The 22,182-nt window shown below is 37.0% G+C and overlaps 1 pseudogene; it reads right to left on the bottom strand.

The window, feature by feature from the left end:
- Nucleotides 1-20,163: 20,163 nt before the first annotated feature.
- LOC121446189 lies at nt 20,164-20,709 on the bottom strand (annotated as a pseudogene).
- Between the last annotated feature and the right edge of the window lie 1,473 nt (nt 20,710-22,182).

Genomic DNA, 22,182 nt, shown 5'->3' on the forward strand with positions numbered 1-22,182 from the left:
TACATATTAAATGCAATATTATAAAACATTTTCATTGAATCATATATAACAGATGCACTTGCTTTTGTTATTTCATTATTATAATGTTGTGGGAGCTCAATTTGGTTAGCAAATGACATTTTAGCGTCATGTTTCCTATGGGCCTGATTTTCTCTGAATACATGACCAGATAAAACTGAGGAAGACCCTGCACTTTCTTGGGTGAGATGACTGAATGAGGCATCTGGAGCAGCAGTGACATCTGCTTTGTTCTGTTTTCATGAGTTTGTCTTATCACTGTATCCTTTAATAAACTGATGGATAAACTTTTGTGAGTTCTCACTTCAATTCATCATATTATTTCACTATTAGCTTAAAAAGTACCTCATGGCTAGAATATCTTTAAATATAGATAAATTATTTAATTTCTCTTTATTTCATGCACCTAAGTGGACCATTAAGTCTATAGAAGGCTTAGAAAATCTTTTTCAAATGAGAATTTCTTATAATTTACTTATTTTGCATCCTGATCAGTTTCCCCTCCCTTTTCACCTCACATTCCCTCTCCCCACCTCCTTCTGTCCCTCCCAAGCAATTCTCTGTTTCTGTTCAGAAAGGGGCAGGCCTCTCATGGATATCAACATGACACATCAGCTTGCAGGAAGAGTAAGCGCATCCCTGTGTAGTAAGGCTGAACAAGGCAATCCAGTATGAAAAATAGGTTCCCAAGAGTTTGGCAAAGCATTAGAGAAAGTCCTTGCTCTCATTGTTAAGAGTCCCCCAAACAGTAAAAGCTATACAAATATCACATATATGCAGAGGGCTTAGGTCAGTCTCACACAGGCTCCCTGGTTCTTGGGTCAAACTCTCCAAGTTTCTATGGCCTAGATTTCTTGTTTCTGTGTGTATCTTGTGGAATCCTTGACTCCTACAACTCTTTCTCCCAATCTTCAGCATGATTTCATGAGCTTAGCCTAATGTTTGGCTGTAGGTCTGCATTTTTTTCTATCACTTACTGGATAAAGGCTCTTAGATGACAAAAAAAAAAAAAAAGTCACCGATATGATCACAGGAGATGGCCAGTTCAGGCTGTTTACCCACTATTGCTAGGAGTCTTAACTCGTCTTAGCTATGGTCATCCTCGTTGAGTTGTGGAAGTTTTCCTTGCATCATGTTTCCACTGATCCTGAGACACCCTGTTTTACAGGCATCTCTTTCTGTATTCTCCCCCTCCACCTACACCAAACCTGATTCCTCAACTTCCCATCACCATCCACTCTGGAAATCTTTTCTGTTTCCCATACCAAGGGAGATCCAAGTCTCCCATATTGGGCCTTTCTGACTGGAACTTTTGACAGACTCATGACCAGCATAGAGTGAGTTCAATAGTTGAGGTGAGGTACCTGCCATGACATTGTTTTCCTGAGCCTCCTGAGCCTTGTAAAAATAGAGTAGGCCCCAATGCATGTCATCAGATGCCTCCCTTAAAAAATTCTCTTTCTGTAAAAAGAACTATGGCTTTTTTCTTGTTTTTAAAAACATGTTGACAAATTTTACAATGTTAACACTACCATTCTATATCATATAAACAATTTGCTATCATTTGATCCTTTGAAATAAAACAAAGGAGGCTCTTATTTTACTCTAACTCATAAAATATTCATAAGAAGGAAAATTCTAGTTGTAATACACAAACTCTTTCACTGATGTCATTTACATTATGCTAATGAAGATACTTCTTTGAAAATAAAACATAAAGGAACACAAAAAATATTCCTCAGTTGTAAGTTGTAAACATTTAAAAATCATCATAATGAATTCCACAGAAAATATATAATTATGAATTTTTAATAGTAACATACCTGCCAATCATGTAATTCAGAAGGTAATACCCAAAAATCAAGATATTTTTGAAAACAGAATAAATTACACACATAATTTAAAAGATTGAAATATTTTAAAATATATCAAAGCACATTAAGGTTTTTAAATCATTTTAATAAAATATTTCTGAGTAAAAATATTACAGAACAATTAAAGAAAACATAGACTTAAACCTGTGATGTTTTTCTTCAAGCCCCCATAATTTATTAGAAGTGCTTTAAAATGTTTTCAAATTATGACTTCATTGCTTTTTCAGCTAAGTTTCTCACTGGTTCATTTATCATGCTCTGGAGATGCAAGCATCACATGTGAATTAAAAGTCAGTCAGGAAATGCTTCTGAAAGAATATTCAATTGTATTCCTCTTTCACTGCTTCCATCTTCATCTTTGCTGATCAGAAAGTCTTGTACCACTAAAGCACTTAAAGCTGGGCCATCAATAAAAGATTAACCCACACAAGTAACAGATCTACTGTGAAATTGAAGGACACACCATAGAAGTTCAACTTCAACTTTGCCACTATCTACAAGAAGCTCTGATGAACAAAATCAATGCTCTTTTTGGTTGATTGCATAGAGTAATGCATATACCAGACAGATAAAATCACCCAATTATTTTTAATGCACTAGAGCATGTATTCTTATACTTACTCAATTCTTCTTCAAGATCAGAGTATGTTTGGAACCTACACATAATGTAAACTGAAGATTTTGGGGTAAAAGGAAAATCCAACTGTAAGGTCATAGCTTTTGTTGCCATGTAAAGAACATCTTGCAATTTTTATGAAAAGCATGGAATTGCCTCATATAATTACAAGTGATTTTAATTAAAATAAATTTATTAGCTTCATATATGTTTTACATCACCTGTAATAATAAAAATTGGAAGACTGAAAATGACTATTTTTATTTTATATATAAATTTGTATGTATCTGCATGTATAGAATGTATGTGGAAAATCCTTTACCTTAAAAATGTGTAGAGGGAATTATGAATAAAGCAAACAAGTTAATTGCATCTAGAACAAAGCTTTAATGTCAGATTTCCCTTGAATAACTGCTATAGGAACTCCTTCAGCCAGTAGCCTTTAAGGTACCCGTCCACTAGGTTTTGATCTCTTATACTGTAAGAGCCAAAGAAAAGCTTTCTCGCTCTCTTCCAGCTACTGGTTTCAGTTCCCGTTTCCCTTTTGTGTAGAGGACTGTGATCTGTGAGTCAATCCCTAAATAAATGACCCTATATGATACTCAATTCTGATAATAATCGCTAGTATGTGATTATTTTGTAACTTCCATTATCAATTCAAAACACCAAATTCCAACTGATATTTATTTATTTATATATGGTAAATGTTTGGGGCGAGGATTCCTAAAAAATTTGCATGAGAAATACAATATATCATTTGTTTATGCCCTTTATCTGTAATATTTCAGAGTGTGTGTGTGTGTGTATGTGTGTGTGTGTGTGTGTGTGTGTGTGTGTGAGAGAGAGAGAGAGAGAGAGAGAGAGAGAGAGGGAGAGAGAGAGAGAGAGAAAGCTTGTGTGATGTCCAACTGCATGCTCTTGGACCTCCACATATGAGTATAATTATGCCATCTACCTTGTCTGAGGTCAGGGTATCACTCTTATCATTTACTTTTTCTATTCCAGAGCAGTTATTGTGTTAGTTAGTTAGACTAGTTAGTTCTAGTCTCTACTTACCATATCACAGTTAGAGCAATGGTATTACAGGTACACACAATCTTGTCGGTTTTCACACGAGTTCTGGAGATATGTGCCATATTTACAACTCTTGTTTATAATCTTGTAAAAATCTTGTTCATAATTATGAGCCTTCCCATTCAGTGCATGCTTCTGACCCAGTTAAACATATTTTTATATAATTTATCATAGCTTTATTTTTAAGTGTCTGATGCTATCACTTTAACTCTGAAGGTTTTTTGTTTTGCTTTGCTTTGTTTTCCTCCTTTGAGATTTTTTTTTATTGAGAAAAGGAGAAAAAAAAACAACAAGTTTCCACCTCCTCCCATTTCCCTCCCCCTCCTCCCACCCTTCTCCCCCTCCCCCCACTACTTTCCCCCTCCCTCTCCAGTCCAAAGAGCAGTCAGGGTTTTCTGCCCTATGGTAAGTCCAAGGTCCTCCCCCCTCCGTCCATATCTGGGAAGGTGAACATCCAAACTGGCTAGGCTCCCACAAAGCCATCACATTACATAGGATCAAACCCCCGTGCCATTGTCCTTTGCGTCTCATCAGCCCTCATTGTTCGCCATGTTCAGAGGGTCCAGTTTTATCCCATGCTTTTTCAGTCACAGTCCAGCTGGTCTTGGTGAGCTCTCAATAGATCAGCTCCACTGTCTCAGTAGGTGGGTGCATCCCTCGTGGTCCCGACTTCTTTGCTCATGTTCTCCCTCCTTCTGCTCCTCATTGGGACTTTGGGAGCTCAGTCCAGTGCTCCAGTGTGGGTCTCTATCTCTATCTCCATCCATCACCAGATGAAGGTTCTATGATGATATGCAAGTGGGAAATACCCTACAACAGATGGGCACAGGAGATCGCTTCCTATGTATAACCCCAGAAGCACAGACATTAAGGGCAACATTGAATAAATGGGACCTACTAAAACTGAGAAGCTTCTGTAAAGCAAAGGACACTGTCACTAAGACACAAAGGCAACCTACTGACTGGGAGAAGATCTTCACCAACCCCGCAACAGACAAAGGTCTGATCTCCAAAATATATAGAGTACTCAAGAAACCAGTTAAACATATTTTATCTTACAAGTTACCTACACGTGTTAATGTGAAAGGTGGTACATTGTTTTTTTAAATATTTTTCCCTACCTATTGAGATAAATCGAAGTAACTTTATTATGCAGTCTATGTATTTTGTGAAATTAAATTATATTTGTTATCAGAAAGCAAAGCCAACATTAAATTCCTATATTTAATTGTTTATTACATATTTTTTAACATTTTTGCAGGGTATTTGATGTAATTAGGTGATAGTTGATAATTGCTCACCTATCTATAGTGTTTCTATTATATTTATAAAACTCTTACTAGTGTAAGATTGGTCTCCAGTAACACTGAAAATTATTATACATTATTGTATTTTCTGAAGTAGCTAATCTTAACGTTTGATGAAATTTGTTAGTTAAGTAATGTAACCAGAAATTTTCTTTTTAGAAACTCCTTAAATTCCAAGTTTATTTGGAGGTTCTTATAGTTTTTCAAACATCCCAACACAGGCTATTATATATTTAAATACTCAATTTAAACTTACTTGCCTCCTCTACCTTAAAATTTAGCTAAAATAACTGTTTATTCTCAGAAGCCATGCCAGGCTTCCTTAGAAGAGTGGTTGGAGGGTGAAGAATTTGTTTTAGACTGACTGTAGTAATATGAGAGGCGGGGCTGCGTCCCCAGCACCCCAGCAGCCTGGCTAGCTTATGCTCCGAAATAACAACACACAAACTGTATTCATTTAAACACTGCTTGGCCCTTTAGCTCTAGCTCTTACAGGCTATATCTCACATCCCGATCAACCCATCTCTAATAATCTGTGAGCACCACTCTTACCAGGAAAGATTCTGCATGTCTAACCTGGCAGCTTGCTTCATCGCGTGCGTCTGCCCCGGAGAGCGGGAGCATGGTGTCTCTCTGAGGCGTCTGCTCCCAAGAGGAGAGCTGTCGTGTCTGAGCTCACTTCCTCTTCCTCCCAGCATTCTGTTCTGTTTACTCCTCCCACCTATCTTCTAACCAATGAGGGCCAAGCAGTTTCTTTTTATTTAACCAAAGACCTTCCTCCATCAGACTGACTCTTTTGTTCTTTGTTCTTTTGGGGTGCTGACATTCATCTCACAAATAAATTACACATGGAGTCTCATTCTTTCTTATAAACACCCAACCTGAGCTTGGCTTGTTTCAAGCCAGCTATCCTTAACTTTACTTAATGCACCTACCTTTTGACTCTGGGCTTTTATCTTTATCCTATATATCTTTATTTACTTTTTATTTTCTTGTTTGCTGTTTAGCTGGCTGGCTGGTCCCTAGCATTTTCCTCTCCTTGTTCTCCTGCTCCTTGATTTTCTTCTTCAAGTTTTCTCCATCTCTTTATTGTCTCTGCCTTCCAGCTATGCCTATCCTTTCTCCTGCCATACTATTTGTCGTTAAGCTCACCACAAGCTTTAGACAGCTTTAACACAGCTTCAGAGAGTTAGACAAATGCAACATAAAATAATTCAACATATCTTTGCATCATTAAACAAATGTGGCATTGTATAAACACCATAACATATCTTTAAAAAATATTCTACAAAAGTCAAATGTAACACATCTTAAAATAATATTCTGCAACAGAATAAAGTCCTCTATAGAGAAGGCATCTAAGAAGTAAAGAGGTGCGAGTGAGGAATCACCAATTATCTATAAACCATTCCATGAAGTCCCCATAGTTAGCTGTCTACAAAATGTATAGAAAAAGGTTTTATTCATTGTAAAATCTCTCAAATAAGTAAAAAGTAATACAGCAATAGTCACATTTAAATATAGAAAATAAAAGTCAATTATAATTATATATCAGGCAAAGTGACGAACTCGGGAGCATACGTTAATCAAGTCCCTTTCTCTTTTCAGCTCTGAAACACAGAAAGTGAAGTTGCCATTATGGAAAATGTTTCATACAGAGGTGAGGGCAAAATATTCACTAACTCTGATCTTTGACGCAAAAGAAATTTGCCAACTACAACTTCAGCTAATGGAGACCTCAGCTTCTCTTCCAACTTCCATTATCCCAGACTTTTGCTAATGTTTCTGACTGAAAAGAACATAATGTCAAATGTTGAGAACAATGTGGTGGTTGGTAAAGACTCTTCATAGGAGAGTTTTGATATTAATCTTCTCCAAAATGTTAACATGAAAAGCACTTTGACATTTACTATTCAAGAGAAATTTCTAGCCTGTAACTTATAGAATATAATGAATACAAAAAATGCTTAAAAATAAGAAAATCAAATCCAAGAAAAGAAACTTCAATAAGCAAGGCTTACAGAGAGAAACATATAGATGTGTCAGTAACACTAGTGATAATAGTTTTAAATGTTGAAAGAGGAAAAGCATGACAGAAAAAACAAAGGCTTCCTAACAAATAAGGAGGAATATAAAAAGCAATGAGCTATTGATAATGGCCTAGACACAGAATTCATTTTTTAATGAGAACAAAAAAAAAATGAAGTTCGGAGGTTTGTGAAATTGAAAAATAATGAGAGGCAGGTTAAAGTAGCTATTGAGGAAATATAGATAAGAAAATTCTTGACACTGGGATTGATAGAATGAATAGCTCACTGTATCCCAGGGGAAGAGTATCTAATAGGTACAGTTTGGATCGTTTATCATACTGCTTCAATTCAAAAGTATCCTTACCTGTGCTGTTGGAGGAAGGCTGGTAAGTTGTTCCCAGATGCTCAGCCTTGAAACAATCACACAGAAACCATATTATTTGCAATATTGTTTGGATAACTCATATTCTAAACTAACCAATCTCTATTAACCTGTGTATCTCCACATAGTTGTGGCTTACTGAGTAAAGTTCTGCCTAGTGTCCGTCTCCAGCAAGGGTGACATGGCTTCTCCTTACTTTACCTTATTTCTCCCAGCATTCAGTTTAGTTTTCCCCACCTATGTACCCTATAAGGTCAAACCAGTTTCTTTATAATGGTATTCACAGCATACACAGGAGAAACCAACATCACCTCCCCTTTTCTGTTTAAATAAAAAGGAAGATTTTAACTTTAATACAAAAAAATTAGATATAACAAGATAGGTACCAAGCCAGCATTATTGTTACAATATTTATATCTACTATATCTTTTATTATAACTAAGGAAAGCTATAATAATAAGTTCTTCAACTCCATCAAAGACTGAAGCAAGATATAATATTGCCTAAGTAAATAATAAGTTTATTGTAAGCAACTTCCAAAATCTAGAACTGATAGAGCATCTTACTGCCTGGAAAGTCACCCAAAATTCTTTTGTACCATTGGGGCATCATCTTTAGCCTACAGGCCGATGGTATTTATGAAGCAGACAATTTCAAAGATAGTTCCCACCTATATTGGCAGTTTGTCAGTCATTTTCTTATGTGTCCTGAATGTGTCTGACAGACTCTTTCATGAAGCCCGAACCTGGAGGCACTTTCTCACCTTCAGGCAGGTTTAGCAGTCATTTTTCTATAGGTCCTGCATGTCCAGTCCATCAAAGAGTAGAGGCAAGGGCAGTTTCTTGCCCAAATTGCTAACCAACTCGATAAGAAGCCTCTTCAATGGCCATATCCATCTTGAAGTAGCATGGTTCTACAAGAAGCAGATGTTTCTCCCTGTCATTAAAGTGCTAAATTATTTAAACATTTTAAATGACTTATTCTTAAGGTCTTTGAAAGTTTTGAAAAATGCCTATCCATCTGAAATATGTCTATGTACAACTAGAAAATCTAACATGACTACAAGCTTGAATATTATAGATGATTATCTATTAACCTATATTTCTTAATTATAAATACAAACACAATACCTTAATCAAGAGCAGAAATATACATATAAAAAATCTATCTTTAATTTGTATCAATGAACCAAGATCTGTACCAATATAAATTCTATAGCATACCCCCTTTAAATGTAAAAAAAAATTATAAACAATATTCGGAAATATGAGTGTAACTCTTTCCAAACTTGTTCCTGCTGTTTATTGGGCAAAGTAATTTTTCTTTTTTCCAGGAGATGGTGAGTTTTATTTTTTTCTTGTCTGAATAGAGGTTTGATTTGCCTTTGAGTGTTCCGGGGTGGAGACTAGAAGAAAGTACAGTGTGTGGAGGTCTACTTAGTGTGGTCATCTCCCTCGGTCTCACCTTCACCATCCACAGAAAGAGCAGCATACTTGCTTGCAGAGCTGAACTTAGAGGCTGGGCTCTCCTCAGGTTCCTTTGGCTCAGGTGCAGATCTCTAGTCTTTTTGAGGGATGTTCAAGTTATTCTTTCAGTGGGTCTTTGTCCATCAAACCACATTAGGCTAGAATGAATCCACAGTTTCTTATCCTCTGTGGAAACAAAATAACAACCTCTTTTCCAAAGCAACATATCCTTAGACTCAAATTTTGAAGCCAAGAAAACTTTAAAACATGTTGGTTTAGCTTAGCAGTCTCCATAATCAAATATTTCTCTGTAGTCAAAACATTCAAAGAAGACACAATAATCTAGACTCTCTGTGTTTATTCCATCTTTATGTGGGTTATTCTTTCTTTGATCCTTTTAAACTATGACTATCTGTACTCTGTCTCTTTAAAGACTTTACCTGTTTAAAAAAAAAACATTTACTTCTTTTTATAACTATCTATATTCTTTTTCTTCTCTCTCCTAAGCCTATGTACATTTTTAAAACATGCTGTCTCTGATTTAGAGGTCTTTTCCATCTGAATCTCTCTTTATTGTGTATTTATATTTTTTTCTAACCACAAGTGCTTGTTAAAATGCTAAGCCCATCTTGGAGGACAATGAGGGCTGATGAGAAGAAAAGGACAATGGCACTAGGTTTCGATCCTACTGCATGAACTGGCTTTGTGGGAGCCTAGCCTGTTTGGATGCTCACCTTCCTGGACCTGGACAGAGGGGAGAGGACCTTGGACTTCCCACAGGGCAGGGAATCCGGGACTACTCTTCAGACTCAAGAGGGAGGGGGATTGGAGTGGGAGGAGGGGGAGAGAAAAGGGAGGAGGAGGGGAATGGGACGCGGGGAGGAGGCAGAAATTTATTCAACAAAAATAAATAAATAAATAAAAAACAGAAAAAAATGCTAAGACCATCTTATGCACTTAAGCCACAGCACTGCTAGGGGAAATATGTCACTACTTGCTTGCCATAGCCAGTCCAATATGGCTGAGCTCTTTGTTGCTTCTGAGAACCATGCTCACAACCCCATTTTTAGGCACACAGCTAGTCTATATTGCCATTAAGTAAGTTGTAGCACTCTGTTCACAAAGCCCATTTAAATGCTCAGCCTCCTGAAAGAGCTAGAGGTCACATTGGCAACATGGCCCAGAAAGCTGGCATTTTAAAAACCATCATTTTTTTTTGCCACTGCTGAATCAGGAAAACCTCTCTTAAAGGAGCCACAGCATGCCATCAGTAAGCAAAGCCCATTCAGGTGGTGTGTGTGTGTGTGGGGGGGGTAATGCAGCTAAACTTTGATTTTTAGTGTCTAGAATTTCTTTCCAATCTTTATTATGTTTTACATGGATTTAGTCAACCACATTGGCACCAATTTGTTGGAGGAAGGCCACTAGTTAGTTACTGGTTTCTTAGCCCTGAAATAATCACACACACACACACACACACACACACACACAAAAAAAAACATTATTGGCAATACTGTTTGGTGGATAGCTTAAGCATATTTCTGGCTAACTTATATCCTAAACTAACCAATTTCTATTAATCTGTGTATTGCCATGTGCTGTGGGCCACCGAGTAATGCTCTGTCCGGCATCTGTCTCTGGCAGGGGCTACGTGACTTCTTACTCTGCCTCCTTTCTCCCAGCATTCAGTTTAGTTTCCCCCACTTCTCTAGCCTATAAGGTAAAACCAATTTCTTTATTAACCAATGGTATTCACAGAATTCAGAGGAGAATCCCACATCACTATGCTAAGGGAATAAATAAATAATACATGATTGATGATCTCCAAAATTTAACAAACACTTGCTCCTTTGATTATCACAAATAGTAAACAACAATGAAGCACATGGGTTTCATATCAACAATTTGTTATTTAAGACAAAAGAAAATTATTCTGCAAAACTAATCAGACATTCAAGATGACACATAGAAGAAAGGCAAGTAGAATCTTGAATACTTACTAGCAGCCTATTTCTTAACCAGTTGTGTTATAGACCTTGGAGGCATATACAACTTCACTGATCAAATCGTTTTATAATCAGTACTACTAAGAATTGGCTACCTAGACCAGAAAACTCATATACTCCTTGGCTGTAGAGACCTGGATAGTACAGTTAGCTTACATTTTTAAAACATGTAATCACTAATTAAAGAGAAACACATAACTTAGTTTTGGTAACATTTTTAAAGCAACATGAGATAGAGGAAGGCTATGTAAGGAGGGCAGTATCCATGCAAGAGCAAGAGAAATTAATAGCATACAGCAAACAAATGTGTGAGTGTCAACAATGGAATGATGGAATGATAACCTGTCATAAATGACAGAAAAAGGTAAAATAAGATATAACAGAAAAACACTGTTGAATTAGACAATAAGAATGTCATCTATAAAAACTGACAAAGATTACCCTGGTTTGCACAGAATCAGGTGACTGTTTTGTAATAAAATTGAGCAAATATAAATTACTTTTCCAAAAACAAAAAAAAAACCAAAAACCTCTGATGAGAAAAAGTGAGAGAGTAAAATGGATAGAAAAAAATATACAGGATAAAAACAAATTATCTCAACTTGAAGTTTTTTCTGGGAGTGTAGAAGTAATTTAAAAAACAGAGATAAGACCTCATTAATGTCCTCCTAATTTTTTTTAGGGCTGAGACCTAAAATCACCTCACTGTAAAATTTCTTGTTCATTATTCTAAAAATCACTACTTCCTTTTTTGCTGTGAGTCCTCTAGAGTGTCAGAATTCCTGAAACACTCCCCCCAAAAGAGTCTCCATTTCATCCAAATGCTCTTTTCTACCTTAATAAGTTGATATTTTACAACTAGAGTTTTGACCATTTCTCAGTATCAACCAAGGAAGAAGATGCTACATGAAGATTTGCTAGTAACATCATCATGAGAAAGGAACAAGAAATCACTGAGATAATAAAGTATACTCAACTACACAAATACTAAGCTAAAACTTCATTTCAAAGCAAAAATGTGGATTCTGAAAAAATACAAAAAGAAAAAATCTTAATTAATAATAATGAAGATAGCAAGAAAAACAGAAGATAAGAACCCAAGGTAGCAATGTTATCAATCAGAACTGTCTATAGAACAGTACAGTTCTGTAATTTGGAGGATAACTTACAAGTGCCCCATAAATAACCAATACTTCATTCTTTATTCAATATAAAACTTTCTGAATATGCGAGTGTTTCATATGTAACTGTTGTGGGATTCCTCTCTGTATACTATGAATATGTTTTGTTACCATTGGTTAATAAAGAGGCTGCTTTGTCCTATGACCAGGCAGGAAATCCAAACAGAGAGGGAGAGTAGGCCAAGTCAAGGACATTCTGTGTAGCTGCTGAAGGAGAAAGATACCAGAAAGTTACCAGTAGGACACAGCCTTGTGGTGATGCAAAGATGAATAGAAATGGCTTAATTTAAGATGCAAGAGTTTGCTAAGAATACACCTAACCTATTGGCCAAACAGTGTTATAATTAATATAGTTTCTATATGATTTTTCTGGTCTGGGCAGCTGGGAAATGAACTGTCTCTGTTTATAGCCAACAGTAATAGAATTCAATTTCAATTCAAAGGACCCAAATGCATGCAAATTTTAAATAGTGGTATAAGTTGAAAGAAGAATAAAAATTTACTGAGAATGTCCAGTTGATTAGCAGAAGACAGCTACATAAAAAGTCTTATACAGACTGCAAGTGAAAAGTGTTTATTTGAAAAAAAAAAGTAGATAGCACTAGCAACTAAAATAAAATCTGTAAAGTTATTAAGATCAGGATGTTTAGTAGTAGATTCTAAGGCCTCATGAAATTTTTATCCCAACTCATGCTTCATAACTGACACAGAGAATATTGTGATCCTGAATCACAGTGGGATCCTGAAACCCTGCCGTGATCCCTTCCTAGTCTTCTATTCACATTTTCTTTTTTCTGATTTTTTTTGCACTATTGTTTAACTCTATACCCATCAATGAGGTATATTTATAGTCCTAACTTCCTATATAGTAGAGAGTAAAGCTTCTAGGTCTGTTATTATCCTCAGGATGATTTAAAAATAAATATGCCAAAGTACAGATCAGCTTTACATCCAATGAGCTAGTGATCAAAGAAATACACAGCAAAAAAAAATGCATACAATGCTCTTTTCTTATACAGAAGATCTCCTATAGAGCAGGAGCAAGTAAAAGAGCTTACTAATCCTAATACCTATAAGGTTTCCATAGCATCAAACAGCAATTATTTCTTGACATAAATTAGATATTCTCGATCTTAAGGATACTAAATGCTAAAATAAGTAGCTGCTAGGAAGTTAAGGAGCAAGAATAGAAAATAAATTGCTGTTTATTAAAGCTGTTACATCGTTGCTCATTTAACAATGAACATATTTTTTCTTACCTATAATTTGATGTGATGATTAATTTTGTTTGCCTCACTGACAAGCATCAAAGATTTTTTTTTTTGCTTTGAAAAGTGGTAAGACATATTTTTAGATATGTGGAGATGTTTCTTGAAAAGATGGATATGCATTGATGACATCAGAATGTATGACGTAGCATTTATCCTAGGATGGCTCTCAGGTATAATAAAAATACAAGGAGAGATGAAAATCTCTCTCCTAGATTTGACCCTTATTTTCAGAGCCTGTGTCTGCTGCTCTCCTTGATAGACATCTGAGTCTAAGATGTTGTATCTTTACCTTGGCTTTTCACCAGCGACTCCTCAGGGTCTTCAAGGTATTCTATCTCATGCTGGTCCCTCTCTGATTTAATGTTTCAGTGTCCTGGATTTGGTAATTTACAGTTTCCTGGAGCTCAAGCCTGCAAACCACACCGTGGAACAGCTCAGCCTCTTGTCATGTTGGTCAACGTAACAGATTCTCTATGTAACTGTATATTTATTCTGTTAGTTCAGTTTCTCTTGAAAATTCTAATACACATATCACAACTAAAATCAAATTTCACTAAAAATTAAATTGTGTATGTTATGCAATCTATTATTGTCATACCTTTATTTCTGAATATGATACTGACATTATTATAATTTTATAATAACATAAGTTAGTGGTTGTATGTTAAATAATATTTTAAAGTATGTTAGGATTCCATTAATGTCGTACTTTAATATAACCTTCTTTAATCAATTAGACATCACATAAAACTTGTTGAAATTAACACTTTCCAAGGAGTTTGAAGGAATCCTACCCAGAATATTGTCCTGTCACTAACAGTGGTTTTATAATGAAGAAGAAAAATATATTATTACACTAAAGCACATTAAGATGGAAAATAAATGCAAAATCCAGACATTCATGCTGAACGCCAAGACTCTCACCTTTTCTAAGTTTTGAAAATGAGGGAATGCTAAGGAATCAGCCATAAAATGCATTTATAGCATGCCCTCTAAATCTCAGAGAATATCAAAAAAGCCAAAACAATCAAAAGAAGCATAAGTTATGGAGAAGGACTGATAAATACTACCTTCTGTTCAGAATTTGCTACTGAAATCGCTTATTCTTCAGTTGTAGTTGTCTATTCTGGTTTTACACACAATTGGACCTATCAACACCCAGCTACAAATTAAAAAGGGAATAATGTGACTTACCCCTCTGTGGTGGTATGAGTGAAATGACCCCCTTAGGCTCATAAGGAGTCTCACTCTTTGGAGTTATTGTCTTGTTAGAGTAGGTGTGGTCTAGTTAGAGAAGGTGTGTCACTGGGGGTGAACTCTGAGGTTTCAGATGCCCAAACCAGGCCCAGTGTCACTCTCATCTAAATCCAGATGTAGAACTTTCAGCTCCCTCTCCAGGACCATGCCTGAGTGAATGATGCCATGTCTCCCACCATGATAATAATAGATTAAACCTTTGAACAGGAAGCCAGCCCCAATTAAATGTTTTCTTTATAAGAGTTGCCATGGTCATAATGACTTTTCAGAGCAATAAATACCAACTGATGAGCCAAGCAAAATTACTGGATAATTTTACACTGATGATCACACAAACAGATGGTCTTGTCTAAACTAATATAATATTAAATACAACAAAAAGACAAGAAAATAGGAAACATAGTTTTCGGTATAAGTTGAGGTCAAAAGAGGCAAATGAGAGATAGGAAAGGTGTGAGTGAAAGTATTCAGAACACATATATACATTCAGGAAATTGTCAGAGAAAACTTTAATAGAAATAAATAAGTACATAGGCCTTCAGAAGAGCATAAAGCAGACAACACCTAAACTTTAAATTATTGCAATAAAATAATTATAAAAATAAAAACATATCATCTTAGTCCTCACTTTTGCTTGTCTTCTTATCTCCATTTTACATGGATTTGTGTTAAAAATAAAAGGAGACAAAAGAGAAAAAACTGGATCCAAGTGGTGATCTAAACCCACCCCAAGTATGAAAATGAAAAATCACAAGTCCAAGAAAGACAGAAGCATTTAACAGCATGCATGCTGGGAGGAGCAATCTTCAAAGTACTTATATCTTGGTAAAGCAAGGACCGGGGGAAAGAGAACTCTGGCTGTACCCCCCCTACCCCTCTCAAAACCGGTCTGTATATATCCAAGTGGTTTGCCCATGTCATGAGAGAGAAACAGAATTATAAAATTCAGGAACAAAAATGGACTTATGACCTGTAGTAACAGGAATTAAAATAAAGCCTTTGATGGAGTCTGCTGAATTCTGGTCAGCTCTGCACATTCCCATGGCCCTGACCATTGTTAATCACTACCAATGGTAACAGATTTGAAAGTATTTATTTTTTTCTATTTTTTTCTTGATCTGCTTTTGTATAAACCCTACACAGAGGGCTGCTGTGAGAAACTGTGATAGAGGAAGTCATTATTGTTAATGGCTCTGAAAGTTGTTAACTTTAATGGATTAAACTTAGTGGTTGCAGGTAGCAGGGGAATTAAGTAAAAGACTTCTTGAGCTCAGGCTGGAATTTCAAAGTTCAAAACACATTAATACTATTTGACCAAATCTACCGAAAAAAACAACCCAAGCACAAATCCTGTCATTGGCCTTGCCTTCCAGGCCTCTACAAAAAGCTGACTCCTTTTACCTATGTTTAAATGGTTTGACTTTGGATAGTTCTGACTAAAATTCAGATTGATTCTTTCTAATTTATTATACATTATATACTTTACTATATTTTCTTCTCAAACATTATCAGTTATAGATCATCACTCTATATAATATATAATATAAATATCTTCTCAGAATGTAAAGATATTGTAGCAGTTTACAAACTCATATGAACAATGCCAAAATTGTATTATAATGCATTCTTGAATAAGAAACATTAAAATATTATAATTATTGAAGAGAAGAGATGAATCAGAGATTCAGTGTCTGTTTGCTGTCCTGGAGAAACTGAACTTATGCCCCAGCAGCTAAGTTGGATGACTAACAACCACCCTTGACTCCAGAGGACTAAACATTCTTCTGGTTTCACACAACACTAACACATAGATGAAATAAACTCTCACAAAAACTATACGTTGGATTTGAGGTGGGAATTGTTTGATATCCAAATGGAGGATGTTCAGAGTGAACTAGGAAGAAAGTCCCTCTTCTGTGTAGAAAACCTTTGTTGAGTGCTGGCATACATGAATGGTTTTAGCTACTGGTCTGAAACTTGTATGGCTGCTTGAAAGTTGTCTTCTTTCTTTCTTTCTTTCTTCTTCTTCTTCTTCTTCTTCTTCTTCTTCTTCTTCTTCTTCTTCTTCTTGTTCTTCTCCTTCTCCTTCTCCTTCTCCTTCTCCTTCTCCTTCTCCTTCTCCTTCTTCTTCTTCTTCTTCTTCTTCTTCTTCTTCTGCTGCTGCTGCTGCTGCTAATACTACTATTAAGAGAAGTAGGAATATTTCAATGGGATATGTATGAGAAAGCAGTGGTCTGACAAGAACAGTCCCCCGTAGCTGTACTGTCTGGGAGATAACATCTCTGACTTTACACAAATGCTCTTTCTCTAGCCCAGGCTGCTGCATATCACTACTGAAATGGGATAAGCACTTCTCTGGCCTTGCAAATAAAAATATGAGCTTCTTAAAGTATCTGAGCTGCTGAAGAATGGGGAAGAAAATGTGGAAGGGCTGGCTGTGGGGTTGTGAATAGAGATCAAAGAAAAAAGGACAGAGCCTAAACAAACTGGAGGTCCTAGCTGCATAACCAGCACTGAATTTGTAAAAGTCCAAGATCAAGTCCTAGACAAGTTGCTGCTAATTAGAACTAAAAGCAAAGAAGAATCAACCTGCTAGGATTGGGGGCAAAAGACAAGAGTTCCAGTGAGTCTTAATGTCTACTATTGCTTCTACCCCATTGCACCACACGTGTCCCAATTTTATTTTCTCTTTCCAATTCTTGTGACATAAACAAGCTGAGGCAGAAGAGTATTCCGTTTCTCCATGTTCTCTATGTTACTGCATGGTAGTTGTTTACAGAATATAAACTGGAGGGTGTGGGAAAGGTCAGTAGGAATGATTACACCTTAGGTTCTTTAAGTAGTGGATTTTACTCAGGTAAGATAAGATTAGCAATTCCTTAGTGTAATAGGGTTTCAAAGAGCCATATTAACAAGAACAAATAACCTTAATAGTCCCCCCCCCTTTCATTGCTGCTGATGAGGAAGGACAGGATACAGATAGCCAGGCCAATTGTGGTGGTTTAAATAAAAATGGGCCCCCATAGTCCCATAAAGAGTGGTAGTATTAAGAGTTATAGCCTCATCTGAATAAGTGTGGCCTTGTTGGAGGAGGTGTGCTCAAAGCTGACATGATTTGAAGTCTCAGAAGCTCAAGTCACCCAGTATGACAGTCTCATCTTGTTGCCTGTGATTCCAGATGTACGACTCTCAGATTCCTCTCTAGTATCATGTGTGCCTGCATGCCATCATGTTTTCTGCCACAATAATAGTTCACTAAACCTTTGAATTGTAAGCCAACCCCCACGAAATGTATTTCCTCATAAGAGTTGCTGTGTTCATAGTGTAATTAATAGAAATGCTAAGACAGAAGTTGGTACTAGGGAATGAAGTATTGCTGTGATAGGCCAGACCACGCATCTGTTTGGAAGAATGTGGACTTTGCATTAAAAAGCAATTTTACATTTTAATGGGACTTAATGCGCCATACTAATAAAAGCATGTAAGAAAATGGAGCTGAGGGTGATTTGAACTAGGGAAGTCAGGCTCACGAGGTTTCTGAGGAGAATTTTAATATGTGTCATAGAGACCATTCTTGTAATATTTTGTTTTTTTGGGGTTTTTTTTTGGATTTTTGAAACAGAATTTCTCTTTAGCTTTTGATTCCTGTCCTGGAACTAGCTCTTGTAGACCAGGCTGGCCTCGAACTCACAGAGATCTGCTTGTCTCTGCCTCCCAAGTGCTGGGATTAAAGGCATGTGCCACCACCGCCCGGCTATGTCTGCTTGAGTTTAAATTGAAGAGTTTTGGATTATCTTGGCCAAGGAAGTCCCAAAACAGTCTTGTATTGATTCTATTCTAGGTTATTAGTGTTCACTATTATGAGGATCTATAGTGGAAAGGAGGAATTGAACAAGGAAAAATAGAGAATGCACAGTTCAAGGAAAAAGTGGGAACCAGGAAGTGAAATGTAACTAAATCCTGTGTTCAAATAGATAAACAATTAAAGAACAGCCTGATGTTATGGAATAAAGGGTCTTCAAGGCAAAAGTCTATCCATATAAACTTCCAACTTATGAAAAAGAATTAAAGAAAAGCTGGGTAGGTTGTTGCATGACTTTGATTTGAGTACTCTGGTGGCAGAGGCAGACAGAGCTCTAAATTGGAGGCCAGCCTGATCTACATATCAAGTTTTAGGGCAGAAAAGCTTAGGCAGTGAAGAAAACCATAAAGATCAGAGAGCATCTGCAGATGTAATTGAATTAGGGGGTCATGTTCCAAATGCAACAAGCAACAGAACTTGGCAAATTTAGCCTTGTGGTTCTTGTTTTAGAGTCTAGGATAGAAGAAAGTGTTTACAGAATCTCCCTCTGTGACTAGGCAAAGCTGCTGTAGCCAGGCAAATGTCAGGGGTGTCATGAAGATCACTGTATGAGCCGGGCAGTGGTGGCGCACGCCTTTAATCCCAGCACTGGGGAGGCAGAGGCAGGCAGATCTCTGGGAGTTCGAGGCCAGCCTGGTCTACAAGAGCTGGTTCCAGGACAGGCACCAAAGCTACAGCGAAACCCTGTCTCAAAAAAACAAAAAAAAACAAAAAAAAAAAAAACAAAAACAAAAAGATCACTGTATGAAGTTGTGAAGGTGCAGCCTGGATTGCCATGAAGATCGTATGAAGTTGTGAAGGTGCAGCCTGGATTGCCATGAAGATCGTATGAAGTTGTGAAGGTGCAGCCTGGATTGCCATGAAGATCGCAAAGTGTTGTGCATGCCAGAGTCATTGCATGCCTGCCAAGATCAACTAATAGGGAAGGAAACCAGTCAAAGAGTTGTTACAACAAACTGTGTTGTAACCAGCAAAGCCCAACGGAATTGGAGATCTGCGAGTGTTTTGACATCGACATGGAGATGCAAAGTCTAGAGTTTGCACAGCTACTATTCAGTCTTGCTTTGGTCCAGAATTTCCTCACTATGCTCCCTTTCCTACCATTTGAAATGGTAATGTATATCTTGTGAAATTGTATTGTGGAAGTATATTATCTTCTTTGTCATTTTGAGTTTATTATAAGGGATTGCAGTTAAGAGACCTCATGAGTCTCAGAGGATACTTTTGGAATTTAAACAAATTTGAAATTGGAATATGAGACTATGGGGTACTTTGAAGTTGGACTAAATGCATTTTACATTACAATATGGCTAAAATCCAAAGGTGGCCAGGGAGTGGAATACAGTGATTTGAATGAAAATGTCCCCATAGGCCCATAAAGAGTGGCATTATTAGGAGACATGGCTTTATTGGAGTAAGTGCGGTGTTTATTAGAGGAGGGGTCTCACTAGGAGGCAGGATTTGAGATTTGTGATTATCAAGTCATGTCCAGTGTGGCAGTCTTTTCCTTTTGCCTGTGGATCCAGACATAGTACTCTAAGCTACCTCTTTAGCATATCTGACTACACACCACGCTTGTTGTCATGATGATAATGGACTACACCTCTGAACTGCATATTAAATGTTTTCCTTTATAAGAGTTTCTTGGTCATGGTGTCCCTTCACAGCAACAGAGATCCTAACTAATACAAACACATTGTTAAAATTTTCTGTTTCCAATGGAGAAGGACACAAAATAGACATGAAAGACATTCCAATATATGTTCCTTTGCATACATATGGGTAATCATCATTACTATTATTATTATTTTTTTATTTATCAGATGGCAGATGGTCTTGCCACTGCACCACTGTTGATGTCATCAATGACATCATAAGTGTGGCAGCCATCCACATTGCAGCCCACAGACTGTGCACAGATCTCTTTAATAGTTCCAGAAAGTTCTCTGGCTAAAGACTTGTGTCACATCTGCCAGGCAATGTTAATAATCTCGACAAAGAGACATTTCCACTGTGTTTAATGTTTTTTCTGCTTCTTCCTGTCTCTTGGTGGCTCCTTGATGGCTTTCATGATCTGGGTAGAAGTAGAGGGCACCTCCTCCATCTGGGACTGACTGTTCTGGATGATCAGTTTCACTATACTCTTCATGCCTTTCCAGTCACTGGTTGCTTTGGCTTTGACATCACTAACTTTTATTGGACACAGAACCAGGAGTCTTATTTTGGGTGTCAAAGCAAATGTGACACCGACCTCACATCCTGTATACCTCAGGTATGCGACTTTGGTCTCTTTGGGATCGAACTTGGGTAACATGGTGGAGGCAGCCGGTGTCAGATGAACTTGAATTTGGGATTACCAAAGAAAGTTGCATCATTGCCTCCTCTGAGCCTAAAAGCAGATAGGTAATCATTATTAAAATTTCCCCTATATATTTTCTTTTCTCATCGACATCCACCAGCTTTAAGAAATCCTACACCTCATATTTTCTGCATATGGGCCTGGTCTAACTAGAAACTAAAAGATGGAAAATATTAGAATGTGCAACAATCAGCAGAGTAGAAAGCCTTGATAAAGTATTGGTAGAAAGCTAGATACAGTAGCTTCTTGCTAGGAGACATCTAAGTTGCTGATGAAGGTTTCTGTGTTTCCTAGGTAATACCCAATTTTCAGAAACTATTATCAATAAATAAAGCACCCTTAAGACAGTCCCCAGAAGCAACAGAGAGGCACATTAGCTAACCCTACAGGGTCAGAAGGCTAAGAAGGTGTTAGGCACTGGATATTGGTAGGTCTATTGACTTGTTCTGAGACCCTGAGATGATTCTTCTTTTAGGTTCCTGCGTTCTTTAGCAACAAGGTGGGTTTTTGTGGAGTTTCACAGCCTACTTTATTGTGGATGCTGCTTTTCCATCTTAAAGACCATAATCCTGTCCCTGCTCTGGTCACTATGGCCTACAGATGTCAGAAAATAATGCTATCCTATAATTGTGCAGAAAATATTTTTCATTACACATATCTTTTGACTCCGTATATAAAGCTCACAACAGACTAAAGTACCAATGTCACTTAAATCTAACTTGGTCAACCAATAAACTTTGTTCAGATTACTTATGTAAACATGAATGAGGGCCTATTTACAGGAGGAGAAATGACTCAAAGACAGCTGCATCACTACAGCCTATGCCAACAGAGCCTGAAACTCACAAAACCTTGGAACCTAGAACACATTGCAAAGCCTCCACTCAACTCAACAGTTTGGATAATGTGGTTTGCAAATGACTCTTGTCTAAACCTCTTTCAGGTAACTGGTTTGATCTCAGAGTTGTTTTGTAATGTTGCATGACTGAGTGAGTATACTCTGTTTTTTACTCTTTATTCTGGCAAGAAGGGGCCTAGTGAATCTGGTCAGTTTTGAGGATATTCTAAAGCTATTTTGAGTTATTTACTTCTGTGCTTTAAAATCTTTCCTGTAGGAGTACTGTTCCTTGCTCAGAGGTAACTGTTACATAGCACCTAGTGATTAAGAGTCTTTTACAGATTGAAGAAGGACACTCAAAAGAAATCCCACACTAGCTCAGAATTGAGAAATAGTTATTCATTTAGGGGTAGACTCATAAATCAGAATCCTCTGCTAGAACGGAGACCAGAAACCAAATCCCGCAGCTGGAAAAGAAGCTGGATGCATGCTCTATATCAGCATAAAAAGTATAAAAGACCATGCCCCGGAGGGCTAGAAACTACTGGCTGTAAGACTTCCTACAGCATCTCCCCTTTTTGTTTAATTAAGAGAGTTATAAGCCTAATACAAAATTATATTCAATAATAACAAAAATATTC

Source organism: Microtus oregoni, unplaced genomic scaffold (genome assembly GCF_018167655.1).
Source record: "Microtus oregoni isolate MIOR12 unplaced genomic scaffold, Mior012 000003F_ref0000135, whole genome shotgun sequence".
Classification (NCBI taxonomy): Eukaryota; Metazoa; Chordata; class Mammalia; order Rodentia; family Cricetidae; genus Microtus; species Microtus oregoni.